The 16,515-nt window shown below is 44.7% G+C and overlaps 1 long non-coding RNA gene across 1 annotated transcript in view; it reads left to right on the top strand.

The window, feature by feature from the left end:
* The window catches only part of LOC138737179 (uncharacterized), a 105,094-nt gene that overhangs the window by 62,375 nt on the left and 26,204 nt on the right, over nucleotides 1–16,515 (top strand). The window contains exon 4 of the long non-coding RNA XR_011340819.1: nucleotides 15,364–15,519. This is a non-coding gene — a long non-coding RNA (uncharacterized lncRNA). The remainder of the gene's footprint in view (nucleotides 1–15,363; nucleotides 15,520–16,515) is intronic.

Below are 16,515 nucleotides of genomic sequence, written 5' to 3'. Positions count from 1 at the left end.
TCTGAGGCACATCACTAGTCACAGGCCTCCAGTCTGATAGGCAGTAATCCACCACCATTGTCTGGATTCTCCCATCCAGCCATTGTCAAATCCATTTTACTACCTCACCATGAACCTTCCTGGCTAACCTCTCATGTGGGACCTTGTCAAAGGCCTTACTAAAGTCCATGTGAACAACATCTACAGTCTTTCCTTCATCAACTCTCCTGGTAATTATCTCAGAAAGCTCCATAGAAACATAGAAACATAGAAGATAGGAGCAGGAGTAGGTCATTCGACCCTTCGAGCCTGCTCCGCCATTCAACGAGATCATGGCTGATCTTAAAGTTCAGTACCCCGTCCCCGCCTTCTCTCCGTAACCTTTAATACCCTTATACTGAAGAAATAGATCTAATTCCCTCTTAAATATATTTAATGAACTTGCCTCTACTGCCCTCTGTGGCAATGAATTCCACAGATTCACCACCCTCTGGGTATAGAAATTCCTCCTCATCTCGGTCCTAAATGGTTTGCCTATTATCCTCAAACCATGGCCCCAGGTTCTGGATTTTCCCATCATTTGAAACATCCCATCTGCATCCATTCTGTCCAGTCCTGCCAGAATTTTATAGGTCTCCATGAGATCCCCTCTCAATCTTCTAAACTCCAGCGAGTACAATCCCAATTTGCGCAATCTTTCCTCATAAGTCATTCCTGCCATTCCAGGTATCAGCCTGGTGAATCGCCTCTGCACTCCCTCCATTGCAAGAACATCCTTCCTTAGATAAGGTGACCAAAACTGCACACAATACTCCAGGTGGGGTCTCACCAAGGTTCTGTACAGCTGCAGTAAGGTATCCTTGTTCCTATACTCAAACCCTCTTGATATGAAGGCCAACATACCATTTGCCTTTTTAACCACCTGCTGTACCTGCATGCTCGCCTTCAGAGACTGATGTACAAGTACCCCTAGGTCTCTCTGCACTTCCCCATCTCTTAATCTATTGCCATTCAAATAGTAATCTGCCCTCCGGTTTGTATTACCAAAGTGGATAACCTCACATTTATCCACATTGTAATGCATTTGCCATGTATCTGCCCAGTCCCTCAATTTATCCAAATCACACTGGAGCTTCCTGACCCCCTCTTCCGTGCACACAACCCCTCCTAGCTTAGTGTCATCTGCAAATTGGAGATATTACATCCAATCCCCTCATCCAGATCATTAATGTAAATTGTGAACAGCTGGGGTCCCAGTACAGATCCCTGTGGTACCCCACTGGTCACCGCCTGCCACTCAGAAAATTAGCCATTTATCCCAACTCTCTGTCTTCTACCTGCCAGCCAGTTCTCAATCCACATCAATACTTTGCCCCCAATCCCATGAGCCTTGATTTTGGAAGCCAGTCATTTATGCGGGACCTTATCGAAGGCCTTTTGGAAGTCCAGGTACACCACATCCACTGGCTCTCCCCCATCTATCTTACCTGTCACCATCTCAAAGAATTCCAATAGATTTGTCAAGCACGATTCACCTTTTGTAAATCCATGTTGACTCCATCCGACCCCTTCTCTGCTAGTCATATGCTCTGCTATTACATCCTTAATAATGGATTCCATCATTTTGCCCACTACTGATGTAAGGCTCACAGGCCGATAATTCCCCGCTTTTTCTCTACCCCCCTTTTTAAATAGTGGGGCACTCTCCAATCTGATGGCATTAACATTGACTTCTCCGGTTTCTATTAGGCCCCTTCCCTCTCTCTCTCTCCCCCTCTCTCTCTCTCTCTCTCTCTCTCTCTCTCTCTCTCTCTCTTGCTCTTTTCCAATCTCCCTGTCTCCTTTACTTACACACCACTTTAAGTAATCCCTATGCCATCAGTGCTCTGTGATTAGTAAGGGATTGCTTTAGGAGGTATGTAAGTGGGAAGGGAAGGTTAAGAATCACTGCTCTAGACCCAAATGTTACTGAAATATTTTGCTTGAGAAAAATTGTCATTGGCCCATTTCCTTTGGAGTTATGAAACCGTGCACATAATGAGTCAGTGGTTTTTAAACTTTTTCTTTCCACTCACATACCACCTTAAGCAATCCCTTACTAATCATAGAGCACTGACGGCATAGGGAATACATGTTTCATCTTGTATTCGTATGTGTGAGTTCTCAGACAACACATAGATGAAGGAAAAGATTCTTTACTTTAAAGTTGTTGTGAACAGTGCCATGAAGCTTGCCATGAGGGTGCAAGCCTCCATTACACATCTTGCATACTGTCTCTTGCTCTGTGTCAGCCCCCTGCTGGCAGCCAAGTCTAATGAAACAGGAACTATAATCAAGGTCTTGCTAGTGGCCATGCAAACATGATTACTATCATTTCAATACAAAAAGTGGTGTGTGAGTGGAAAAGAAAAGATTGAGAACAACTCCACTGTAAGATTTGCTAAACATGACCTACCATGCACTAAGCCATGTTGGCTATCCCTAATCAGTCCCTGACTATCCAAATACTTATATATCCAATCTCTTAAAACACCTTCCCAAGTATATCCAGTCTCCAGGGAGGGGTTGGGTTTGAGGAAAACAGAATGGGAGCAGGTTAAGGAGAGATGGACACAATGGAACTGGGCCGGGTTGGGGGTAGTGGCTGAAATTGGAAAGCCTAATGTGTTCCAGACTACCCAGTTTGATATGTTGTTCATGACAATGGATGAGGTTGAAGACACTCGTGTCTCTCTGTGGGAATAGTGAAGGGAATTGAAATGGCCGGCAATGCAAAGACAAAGTGCTGGTGCTTAATGAGATGACAGCCCAATCTGAACAAATAAATTCAGTGAAGAGACCGGAATTGAAATATGGGAGAGATATTAGTCGGCTGTGGGATTGGAAGTGGTTACAGAGAGAGACTTGCAAATGTGTTTGTGCACTTTGATTGTTTACACGGGCCACTGTGGGAGTTATTTTTGGTGGTGCCTTCACATCAGTGACCTATTGTTGGGAAATATGTGCAGAGCTGAACTTAATCAACAATGATGAGTGTTTTCATTACTCTGTGGAGTTTGCTCTCGAGTTAATAGTTAGTGGAAGGGAGCTGCAACAGTCCTCTTTCCCAATGTTAATGTCCTCTTTCCCAATGGAGTCTTTCCTTGTTCCATTGTTTTGTTTCACACTTCCAAGATGGCTCAATGTCACCTCTGGTCCAGGGCTGCACCCTCCACTCCAGCCCGTTGGTCTGAAAGGCCTATGATCCAGGCAGGTACAAAATCACAACATGGTCCACAGTGCAGGTTAAGGGCCTCAGCTTACATTCTGTGTGTCACAGAACATAAACTCTGGTTAGACCACACTCGGAGTATTACATTCATTTCTGATCACCTCATTGCTGGAAGGATCCTTCAGAGAGGGTGCAGAGGAGATTTACCAGGATGTTTAATTCACAGAAGTGTTAGAGACACTCAGCAGGTCACTCAGCTTTCTTTCTGGAAAAGGTACACAAGCAACGATTTGGGCCTAAGCCCTTCGTTAAAGTATGAATAAAAAACAGGCAGGCTCCTGAATTAAAAGGTGGGGGGTGGGGGGGGGGAGGAAAAGAGGGACAGGTGGAGGAGCACAGCCCCTCAGGCCTGTGGATATGGTTGGGAGGGCAGAAGAGAAAAAAAAAAGCTGAATGGGGGAGAGGGTAGCTCTTTGACTGGAGAGGGAAGGAGGGTGGGGAGCCTAAGGAAAGGAGACAGGGAGATTGGAAAAGAGCAAGAGACACAGAGAGAGGAGAGGGTGGGAGGGGAGGGGCCTAATAGAAACCGGAGAAGACAATGTTAATGCCACCAGGTTGGAGAGTGCCCGGACAGAATATTAAGTGCTGTTTGTCCAATTTAGAGATGGTCTTGGTTTGGCAGCACACGAGACTGTGGACAGCATGTGGGAGTGGGGCACAGAATTGAAATGGTTAACCACTGAGATGTTGCCTGGATTGGGGAGGATGTCATCTGAACCAATGTGGACAGAGCAAGGGCTTTTCTCTTTGGAGTGACCAAGGATGAGAGGAGACTTAATCGTGGTAAATAAGATGATAAGGGGCTTAGATAGGGTGGACAGCCTGCATATTTTTCCTGAGGCAAATAGAGATTATCTGTTTAAGGTGTGTGCTAACAATAACCACACCAGCAGCGCGAGTATAAGACAGCTTTAATATACTAATATATTATATACTAATATCTCCAAGGCAAACCTGGAAGGCGAGACTGGAGCTCTGGACTGCTTTATATACAAGGTCACCGGGATGACCCCTGGTGACCTAGTGGTGTAATTACATATCACCACATTCACCCCCCCTTTAAAAAATGGTTATTTCCCCCCCACCTCGTCCTCCTTCCCTTGTTTGTAAGTTTATGTCCAAAATTTTTCATGGCTTCCGTTGCCTTCTGGACCTCCTCGGTAGTGGTATAGGGGTGGGGAGTGTGGTTTGCCTTTCGGCCTTTCTTGGTGGAGGTGTGGGAGTGGGATGTACTAGATGGCCATGTGGGCGGGGGATCCTCTTGTATGGGATTAGGTCCTGCCATCAAGTCTAGGGTGGTGATATTTTGTGGGGCGGGCGTACCCAGGGTCCCGATTTCCAGGGTGGGTGGTAAAGTCTTCTGGGGTGACTCGATGGACGACTGTTCTAGTGACTGCTGCTGTGCTCCTTGTTGACCAGTAGACATCTGTGCTTCCTCCGCGTTGTTCACACATCTGGCCGGCGCAAGATCCCTGGTGGCCACCGAGTCTTCTCTTCCATCTGGGAATGTGACGAATGCATACTGAGGGTTCACGTGTCTCAACTCCACTTGATCCACCAGCGGGTCCGCTTTGTGGAGTCTGCAGTGCTTCCGGAGGAGAACAGGTCCTGGTGTCATCATCCATTTAGGCACCACTGTGCCCGTCGTGGCTTTCCTTGTGAAAGAAAAGATACGGTCATGTGGGGTCACGTTAGTGGCAGTACACAACAAAGAACGTATAGAGTGTAGGGCTTCTGACAACACTTCTTGGCATCTAGTAACAGGCAGGTCTTTTGCTTTTAAAGTCAAGAGGACCGTTTTCCAGATAGTGGCATTTTCCCTTTTCTGTTTGTCTGTGGAGAAAGAAGAGCTCTCCCACCTCTCATTAGCATGAGAATGGGCCTTGGCTGTGGCCTTGGGGCTTCTGCAGACTTTTGCATAATGCCCAAGTTTTCTACAGTTGGAACAGACATTTTCTCTGGTAGGGCAGAAGGTTGTCCTTTCTTTGTCCACAGAAAAAGCACTTGGGACCCTCAAGGTCTGCTACTGCTATGAATTCTTTTCTTTTCGTGGGGCTAGAGAGTCCAGCAGTGTGACGTTTGTCCCAGCCCCAGGGTCCTGTGAGTGCTCGTCCAATTCTTTCTGGGTGCTTTCTAAAGCTTCTGTAATAGTCTCTGCCTCATCTAGCCCCACCATTCCTTTCTCCAACAATCGATGTCTCATCTCAGTGGACCGTATGCCCGCAACAATTCTGTCCCTAATAAGGTCCTCCACATACTCCTGAGCTGATACTGCTTCAAAGTTGCAGCCTCTCACCAGGTCTTTCAGAGAGAGTATAAAGTCTCTGGCACTCCCCTACTTGTTGTGACCTGGTCATGAGTCTGTACCGGGAGTGGAGTTCATTATGCCCCTTACTGTAATGCCTCTGTGAAATGCTCATTGCCTCTTGGTAGGACCTGGCATCCTGTATAAGGGAGTAAGGGTGGTCTCCCAGCTGCGCTAACAGCAGCATTAATAGCTCTTTATCCGATGCCTCAGCACCCTCCATGTAATTTAGAAAGCATCTCTGCCAGCGGCCGAAGTGCGTGCCGGCTCCAGGATGTCTGAGGTCGAGGTCCAGCCTGTCTGGTCACAGCACATGGCTAAGCCGCAGTCTCTGGCCCCTTAGGTGTAGCAAGGGTGGACCCTGGGGTACTGGGAGTTGCTGGTAGAGCCTCTGTGGGGCTTGTGTCTGCTGGAGGAGTAACCTGGGTGGTTGGGGCTGTTGGCTGAGTCTCTGACTTTAGGACATTTGCTGCGGGCTTAAGGGGGATCCCAGCAGTAGCGTCAGGTCTCCGTGGTATTGGGGAAACTGCTGCTTGGGGAGTGACGGTAGCGGTGTCTGCTTTCCCTGGCTCTGGAGTGGTTGGGAATTCTGCACATACGTGGCGATCGGGAGCACGACTTGTGGAGATCCTTCCACCCACACAGAGTGGCCCCTTTCTGATTGGACCTGGGTTTATGGTCGGTGGCGCCTGTACCAGCGAACCCACGGGCAGGCAGGGCTCTTGGCTGTTTCTTACCTGCCCTATCGTACTTCTGTGGTCTTCCCAGCATTCCACTACGATTCCAGTACAGCAGTTTCTCGCCATCTTTGTCCTCGGATGCATGTGCGTGCTAGTTGTCCCCAGTTTCCATTCCTCAGGAAGAGTCTCCAGGTGGTCGGGAATGCACATTAGAGCAGAAGCAGCTTCCATCCTAGTAGCTATCATATTAGTTTATTAAATTGTACTGACAATAACCATACCAGCAGTGCAAGTATAAGACAGCTTTGATAAACTAATATGTACACTAAAAGGTCTTGTCTCTCTGCAAGACAAAGCTGGAAGGCTAGACTGTAGCTCTGGACTGCTTTATATACAAGGTCACTGGGATGACCCCTGGTGACCTAGTGGTGTAATTACATATCACTACAAGGTGAATGGAGGAAAGTTTAAGGGAGACCTAAGAGATAGTTTTTTTTTTATACAGAAAGTGGATGTCTGAAATACATCTCATCTCAGTGGATCGTATGCCCGCAACAATTCTGTCCCTAATAAGGTCCTCCACATACTCCTGAGCTGATACTGCTTCAAAGTTGCAGCCTCTCACCAGGTCTTTCAGAGAGAGTATAAAGTCTCTGGCACTCCCCTACTTGTTGTGACCTGGTCATGAGTCTGTACCGGGAGTGGAGTTCACTATGCCCCTCACTGTAATCCCTCTGTAACATGCTCATTGCCTCTTGGCAGGACCTGGCATCCTGTATAAGGGAGTAAAAGTGGAGGCTGGTACAATATGAACATTTGAAAGATTCTTAGACAGGCATATGGATGTAAGACAAATTGAGGGTTATGGGTGTGAGGTGGGAGAAAATTGTGGGCTGAAGGGCATGTACTGTGTTGTAATGTTCTATGTTTTATGTTCTAACAGTACAGCACAGGAGGATGCCCTTCGGCCCATGTGACATAAGCCAAATATGATGTCCAAATCGAACTAAAGCCCACTGCTTGCCCCTGATAGATTCTCTTCATATTCATCAGAATCAGAATTAATTGTCATCAACATGACAGGAAATTCGTTGTTTTGGGACAGCTTCACAGTGCCAACATTTCTATAAACCACCTTACAAAATAATTATAAAATTATAGGGCAAGAAAAAGTCAAAGTGAGGCAGTGTCTTTGGTTCATTGATTGCTCGGGAATCTGATGGCAGCAGGGAAGAAGCTGTCCTTGTGCCACTGAGGGCTCGTCTTCAGGCTCCTGTACCTTTTTCCCGATGGTAGCAGTGTGAAGAGGGCATGGCCTGGGTAGTGGGGGTCTTTGAGGATAGAGGCTGCTTTTCTTAAGAAACTGACTGATGTAGGTGGAGTGAAGTCTGGTGCCCGTGATGTTGCAGGCCGAGTTAACAACCCTCTGGATTTGTTCCCTGTCCTGAGCATTGGCACCTCCATACCAGACAATGATGCAACCAGCCAGAATGCTCTCTACGGTACACCTGGAGAAGTTTTCGAGAGTCTTTGATGACACATTGAATCTCCTCAGTCTATCTAGAAGGTTCTTCAACATTACTATTGTATCAGTTTCAGCCAATACTCCTGGCAATGCATTCCAGGCACCCACCACTTTTAAAAAACATGCCCCCACATCTCCTTTAAACTCCCCCCCCCCTCCCCTAGCCCCCCCATCTTAAATGTATGTGACATTTTTAGTTTTGGGATAAGGATGTGACTTTCTACCCAATCGAAGCCTCTCTTGATGTTATAAATTTCTATCAGGTCTCCCCTCAGCCTTGAACACTTCAGAGAAAACAACCCAAGTTTATCCAATCTCTGCTTGCAGTTCATACCCTCAAAGCCAGACAAAAAACATCCTGGTTTAGACTCAGGATGAGACACTTAGGACTGAGATGAGAAAAAGTGTCTTCACTCATGGAGTTGGGAACTTGTAGAACTTGTAGAAGGGAATTGAGTTCAGCTCGTTAGATGTATTTAAAAGGGAGAATGGATGTGGGTCTTGCAGCTGAAAAGGTATGTGGAGAGAAAGAAGGAATAAGTCTGTAACTCAATAGAGCTAGATATGGATCTGAGCCATTCTCTGCTTTATCAATTGACTGTGGATGCAGAGAACTTGAAGTCCACATGTCAAAAATCGCACCCTTCTGAAATGTTCTGGAATAGGTCATCATGGCCGTATTGAATGGTGGAGTAGGCTCAAAGGCTGAATGGCTAATAAAAGGCTACTGCTTTCCAAGGATGCTGCACGACCTGCTAAGTTCATCCAGCACTTCATCCTCCTCCTTCCTGGTTCACCCACTGGTCCCTGTCCAACCCCTCCCTTGACCTCATCGTGCCAGCTATCTGCATTCCCAGTCTTAAATTTAGACATGCAGCATGGTAACAGGACCTTCCGGCCCATGTCGCCCAATTACCCCAATTAACCTACAACTCCCCCCCCCCACCCCCCGCACTTCGTTTTGTAGGGTGGGAGGAAACCAAATCAGGCACCAGAAAATGTACCAACTCCTTATTGACTTGTGTTGCTTGCGCTGCAATGGAATTGCACTAATGGCATTGTACCGCTTGGTCTGAAATGTTGACGATGCTTCTTTCTCCAATTGACGGTACTCGGCGTGCTGAGTTGTTCCTGCACGTTGTCCCAGGTTCCCGTGACTGCCGTCTGTTGTGTCTCTTAAAAGCAGTGGTGTACAGAGGGATCTGGGAGCCCAGGTCCATAGATCCGCGAGAGTGGGCATGCACGTCAATAGGGTGGGAATGTGGCATACTTGGTTTTATTAGGTAGGACATTGAGTATATGAGTACAGGAATCATGTTGCAGCTGTGGAAAACTTTAGTTCGGTCACACTTGGTGTACTGTGGAATTTGGAAGGAATGGGACCTATGGAGAAGGATTTACCAGGATGTAACTGGGAGAGGCAGGACAAACGGCTTTTTTAAAAATATCCCTGTAGTATCAGAGGGTGACCCTTGAGAAGGTTATAAAATTATGAGAGGCATTGGTAGGAAGGATGGTCAAGATCTTTTTCCACCATGGTAAGAAAAAGTCCATATGACGGGAGTGAAAGTCTGTGATTATGGTAAAAGCACAGGAGGTCAAGGGAGGGGTTGGACAGGGGCCAGTGGGTGAACCAGGAAGGAGGAAGAATGAAGTGCTGGAGGAACTCAGCAGGTCTCCCAGTTTTATTCAGGTTCCTCTCTGCTTTTTGCTCACACCTTGAAGAAGAAATCCATATATCTCTCAAAGTTACCGTGCAGGAAGATACTTAAGAAGGCCTATGGGATGTTGGACTTCATTAATATGAGGATTTAGTTCAAGGGCCAAGAGGTCATGTTGCAACTCTACAAAACTCTGGCGAGACCACGCTTGGAATATTGTGTTCAGTTCTGGTCACCTCATTATAGGAAGGATAGAGCACAGTATAGGTCCTTCAGCCTTCGATGATGTGCCAACCCATATATTCCTTAAAAAAACTCTCCCTACCCTGTAACCCTCTATTTTCTTCCATCCATGCGCCTGTCTGAGAGTCTCTTAAATGCCTCCAATATTTCAACCTCCACCACCATCCCCGGCCAGGCATTCCAGGGACCCACATTTCTCCATGTAAAAAAACTTACCCCTGATGTCTCCCCTATACTTCCCTCCTTTAACTCTGGTGTTTGCTAATCCTGCCCTGGGAAACAGGTGCTGGCTGTCCACTCTATCTACGTCTCTCATAATCTTGTAGACCTTTAGGTTATCCTGCACGAGGACTCCCAAGTCCCTTTGCACTTGTGAATTTTGAATTTTCTCCACATCCAAATAATAATCTGCCTGTTTATTTCCTCTTCCAAAATGTTCAACTGTACATTTCTCAACATTGTATCTCATCTGCCATTTCTTTGCCCGCCCTCCTAAACTGTCTGAGTCTTTCTGCAACCTTTTGGTTTCTTCAACACTTCCTTCTCTACCACCTATGTTGTTTTATCTCCAAATGTGACCACAAAACCATTCAATCCATAATCTAAATCATCAATATACATTGTAAACGGGGGGGGGGGGGGGTGGAGTCACGTGATGGAGTAGTGGCCGGACGGTGAACTCCAGCCCTCTCCAGAAAAGTCGGAAAAATAAAGGTGGAAAGAAGATGGCGATGAAAAAAGAAAAATCGAAATCAACGGTAAGAAGAGAGGAAGAGAAGACAACGGAAGAAGATGGAGAAGGCCTTACCTGTTCGAAGAGGCCTGCGGTGGAGAGAGAAACCCGCTCCCTCAGGTCGGTAGAAAGTGGACTACAAAAATGGCTCGCTGAGCCGAGTAAAAGTGCGCAACCGCACATGAAAAAAAACACACCGACGGGAGGGGGGACCAGCTGGGGAGTCGATCTCCACAGCCGGCAATGACAGCTGCAGAACACCTGCAGCAAGAAGAGACCACAGAAGATAACGAAAACAAGAAAGAAGAGAAGAAAAGGGCAACAAAGAAACAACAGATGGTCAACCCAGAGGAAGAAGAAGAGGAAGAGTACAGTGAAATAGAAGAAGAAGGGAAAGGCAAGATAAAGGAGGTACTTTCTCTTATTAAAGAATACATGGATTCATTTAAAGAATGGCAAGCGCAAGAATTTAATGATTTAAGAAGAAGAATAAACAACACAGAAGAGAAAATGAATAAAATAGATATGACCTTAACAGAAATGGGAAAAAGAATGGACAAGATGCAAGAACGAGAAGCAGCAGTAGGAATGGAGGTAGAGGACTTAAAAAAGAAATTAGAGGAATCTAATAAAAAAGTTAAAGAGACACAAGAACTGTTAGCTCAGAAAATAGATATAATGGAAAATTATAACAGAAGAAATAACATAAAGATAGTGGGCCTTAAGGAAGATGAAGAAGGCAAGAATATGAGAGAGTTTATAAAAGATTGGATCCCTAGGATCCTAGGATGTCCAGAACTACAGCAAGAAATGGAAATAGAAAGGGCACATAGAGCATTGGCCTTTAAACCACAACCACAACAAAGGCCAAGATCTATTTTAGTAAAATTCCTAAGATATACTACAAGAGAAAAGGTACTGGAGAAAACAATGGAAAAAGTAAGAGAGGACAATAAGCCACTGGAATACAAAGGGCAAAAAATCTTCATTTATCCAGATATAAGTTTTCAACTCCTGAAGAAGAGAAAGGAGTTCAATACAGCAAAGGCGATTTTATGGAAGAAAGGGTATAAATTTATACTAAAGCATCCAGCGGTATTGAAAATATTTATTCCAGGACAACAAAACAGACTATTCTCGGATCCAGAGGAAGCACGAAAATTTGCAGAACAATTACAAAATAGACTGAGGGATGAAGACGTGTAACGAGAGTACAAAAGACTGCGAACTAAAAAGACACACAAGTTTTGAACTCCTGAAGAAGAGAAAGGAGTTCAATACATCGAAAACGATCTTATGGAAAAAAAAACTATTCTCGGATCCAGAGGAAGCAAGGAAATTTGCAGAACAACTACAAAACAACCAGAGAGATGAAGATATGTAATAAGAGTAAAAATGACCACGATTTATATGTATGTGGGTAAAGAGGTATATGTGTGTATATGTATAATGTGCATACATGAATGTATCCGTATTTAGAGGAAAATATAGATAGTATAGACAAGAATTAATAAGGGAAGGAAATGGAATAGAGGGAATAAGGAGGGAACTAAAAGAGTGACCTTTGTTACATATGAAAAGTGAAATCTTTTCTGGGGGGGCTGGGTGGGGAGGAGTTGTGGTCACTGCAAAATCAGCTGACGCTTGCGAGTGAATTCGCAAATCCAAATGGAGAGGGGAGATGTGGTTGTCCGACAAGGGATAAAGGACAACTCAGGAGGGGAAGGGGAGATTGGGGCTAAAGAAGTTTTAAATAGGAGAATAAGGAAAATGTTTGATGTTTTAGGAATGTTGTCTTATAAAGGGTTCAAAACAAGAAAACAGAAATGGATAAGAAGGAAAGGTAATGATGGAGAAACGGAAAGGGAAGATAAACAAAGTATAAAATGGCTACGTTGAACTATATGACTTTAAATATTAATGGAATACATAACCAAATTAAAAGGAAGAAACTGCTAAATGTACTGAAAAAAGAAAAAATTGATATAGCATTTGTGCAAGAAACACATTTAACTGAATTGGAGCACAAGAAATTAAAGAGAGATTGGGTAGGACACGTAACAGCAGCATCGTATAATTCAAAAGCAAGAGGAGTAGCTATATTAATTAGTAAAAATGTGCCATTTAAAATAGAAGAGGAAATATACATTGTAAACAGAAGCAGCCCCAACACAGACCCCTGCGGAACACCACTAGTAACCGGCAGCCAACCAGAACTGGATCCCTTTACTCCCACCCTTTGCTTCCTTCCAATGCTCCACCCAATCTAATATCTTTCCTCTAATTCCATGGGCTCTCATTAAGCAGCCTCTTATGTGGCACCTCATCAAAGGCCTTTTGAAAATCCAAATACACAACGTCCACAGCCTCTCCCCTGTCCATCCTACTTGAGATTTCCTCAAAATATTCCAATTGGTTGATCAGGCATGATCTTCCCTTCATGAACCCATGCTGGTTTGGGTCTATAATGCCATGCACCTCAAGATATTTTATTACCTTGTACTTGAGGATCGACTCAAATAACTTTCCAACCACTGATGTCAGACTAATAGGACTGTAATTTTCTTTTTTTCTGCCTCTCTCCTTTCTTATACAATGGAACTACATTTGCTACCTTCCAGTCTTCCGGAAACATGCCAGACTCTAGTGATTTCTGTAAAATCATTTCCAATGCCTCCACAATCTCTAAAGCCACCTCCTTCAGAACCCGTGATGGACCTCTTATGGGGGAGGCTTATCTATCGTTAGTCCATTTAGTTTACTAAGCACTTTCTCTCTAGTAATCTTGACTGTACTTAATTCTACTCCCTGAGATCTCTGACTATCAGCTATATTGGTTTGGATAGAGTGGACATGGAGAGGATGTTTCCTATGGAGGGATAGTCTGGGGCCAGACGGCACATCCTCAGAATACTAAAACGTCCCTTCAGAACAGAGCCAAGGAGGAATTTCTTTACCCAGATGGTGGTGAATCTGTGATAATCATATGGTTATGGAGGGCAGATTGTTGGGTATGTTTAAGAAAGAGGTACATAGGTTCTTGATTAAGAAGGGTTATGGAAGACGGAAAGTTTATGGAGCTGAAAAGGATAGTAAAGCAGCCTTGATGGAACGTCAGAGCAGACTCAGTGAGACAAATGGCCTCATTCCTCTCCTATGTCTTGTGGTCTTAAACATAGAACATTAAATATTGCAGCATAGCACAGGCCCTTAAGCCTACGATGTTGTGTGGACCTTTGTAAACCTACTCTACAATAATCTAATCCTTCCTGACCTCATACCCACAACCCTCTAGTTTTCTTACATCCATGTGCCCTATTTAAGATACATTTAAGTGTCCCTATTATATCAGCCTCCACCATGACCCTTGGTAATGCATTTCAGGCACCCTCCACTCTCTGTAAAAAGACCTTCATCTGACATCTCTCCCAACTCTTCCTCCACTCAACTTATGATCTTAATTGAGCCATAAGAGTTCTGCAACATGGAAACATGTCCCTCAGCCCAACTTAGCCATGTTGGGCAAGCTAGACCCATGAAACTATGTTCAGCCCATATTCTCTAAACTTCTGCTATCCATGTCCCTGTCTAAATGCCTAATGAATGTTACAATTTTCCCCATTCCTACCATTTCCTCTGGCAGCTCTTTCCACACACTCAGCGTGCACTGTGTGAAGAAGGTGTCCCTCAGGTTCGTTTTGAGTCTTTACTCGCTCACCCTAAGTCTATGCCCTCTACACTAGGAATAAGGCTGCTTTGTTTCCCCCAAATTTTATTTATTAATCAAAATGTCATACAATAAAAATACATAATATTTTATCCCATATAACCCCCTACCCCCAACCCTAACCCATCCACCCCTCCCAACCCCCCTCTAATCTACCCCAGAAGACAGAAAGAAAAGAGGATAGAGGAGGAGATCAACTTAAATAACAACCTTCAACTATTGCCAAGTTTTGGTGCAGCCCCAACAACAGTGGGGAAAAAAAACTACTACAAATTCAAGCCCATACATCTCGTATACGGGCTCCAAACTTTAACAAAGAAAGGATAATTATTACGTAAATTGTACGTTATTTTTTCCAGTGGAATGCAAGACCTCATTTCCGAATGCCACTGTTGAATACTCAAATTTTTCCAAGTAATTACCAAACATTTTCTGACCACAGCTAATGCCAATCTCAGAAAAGCAATTTGAGACATCTAATTTTAATTCTAAACTCAATTTCTTAATATCTCAATAAAAATACGATAGGATCAAGCAAAATTTTAAATTTAAATAAAACTTCTAAAAGTTCCTTAATTCCATTCCAAAAAGGTTTCACTGTTTCACATAACCAAGTAGAATGCAATAAAGAGCCAACTTGCTTATGGACCTAAAACATAAATCAGAAGAGATAAACTTATATTTCCTTAACTTCTCAGGAGTTAAATATAACTGGTGAATAAAGTTATACTGAACCAATCTGCACCTTACATGTACTAATTTAGTCATACTATCCTCACATACAGTCATCCAATCATCCTGAGAAATAGAAACAGCCAAATGTTTTTCCCATTTTAATTTAGATTTATGTATTTCCAGCTTAGACATTACATTCTGTAACAAAGCATACATTTCAGATATAAATCCTATCTTACCCCCTTCAGTAAGTAAACTTTCAAATTTAGTCCACAGAATAAGACTGCTTATTTAAAAAGACATTTGGACAGATGTGTGGACAGAAGGGGTTTGGACGGACATTGACCAAATGCAGTCAAATTGAATGAGCCTAGAATTCCAAATTGGTGGACAAGGACTAGTTGGGCCAAAGGGCCTTGACCATGCTGTATGGCTATTTTTTCCTTATGTCGATCATAATCTACTGCTACCTGTTCTGAGGCTACCTCAGAACTGGGATGTTTCACGATGTTGCTATGTAAGTTCTGGGTCTCTCTCATCCTGTCTGTCTTGCTCTTGTTCTAGGCTCAAACCTCCTGTCGAAGGCAAGCAAGCAGGACAGAAATGAATGACTCTGATGTATGGACGGCCTGCTGTTGGCCGGGCTGAGATCCTGGTTGGCTTGGTGCTTGGTCTGCCATAGATGTGATCTTCTTACCCTGGATGGAGTTGTGGTTGGAGGTGAGTAGTGGGAGGTGGGTGGTGGTAGGTGAATGGTAGAGTTCAGCCTCTCATTGACAGTAGGCCTTTCATGCAAAGAAAAAGATTGACTGGAAAGGCAGAGGTTCTCTGCCCTTACATCGGGAGACTTATCTTCTTGAATACGCCGTAGCCGGCTCCAAGGCACCGACTGCAATCCCTCTCGGGGAAGGATAATCAGCGAATGTTGCGCTCCGCTGCCTCACATGAATGTACAAAGATGCAGTCACCTCGCAACCCATCTCCCAACTCGCCCCTCTCCCTCCATGACCCCCTCAAAGCAGGGTCAGTTGGCAGGAACATCAAGGCAAGGGCAGCCGGCCAATGGGAGCTGACGGGGCAGGGGCCATCAAGGGATGGCTGGTGAAGGGTGTGACAGCTTCAGCCTTTGAGGCCGCTCAAAACGTGGCAGATCAATGGCCGTCTTCCCTACCCATAATCCCCCATGCAGCTGGAACTATTCTGGGAAGACAGCCATTGCTCTGCCAAGTAGCACCACAGCTCCAGTCGCCCCAACTCCATCGGCTCCGGAGGACGCTACGAGGCGCCACTTGACGTAAATGTGACGCAGGAGCAGCCTTTTAGGGGTGCTCTATGAAACGTAAGTTTTATGTGTTCCCTCTGCGCTTGTAGCTGTCCTCCAGGTGGAGGCCCAAGCATGAAAGGTCCTACCTACTGAGTAATGGAGAGGAATGAACTCCATTACCTTTCAAATTGGAGGCACTCAGCAAGACAAAAAATATTTGCACAACAATCAAGTTGACAGGTAGGGGAAAAAAAAGGAAAGTAATTATTTGCTGAAAAGATTTCAAAATGAGCTGCAGTGTGATGACTAAATGGAAGAGAAAATTTATGGGATGGGAAATGCTCCTTCTCCCTTTTTCTTTCTTTCCCTCTCCTTCTCTGTGCCTCCCTCTCTCTCTCCCTCTTTTTCATACACACGCACGCACACACACACACACACACACACACACACAC

Source organism: Narcine bancroftii, chromosome 6, assembly GCF_036971445.1.
Source record: "Narcine bancroftii isolate sNarBan1 chromosome 6, sNarBan1.hap1, whole genome shotgun sequence".
Classification (NCBI taxonomy): Eukaryota; Metazoa; Chordata; class Chondrichthyes; order Torpediniformes; family Narcinidae; genus Narcine; species Narcine bancroftii.
The sequence above is the reverse complement of the archived record's forward strand: the minus strand, read 5'-3'. Positions and strand labels throughout refer to the sequence as shown.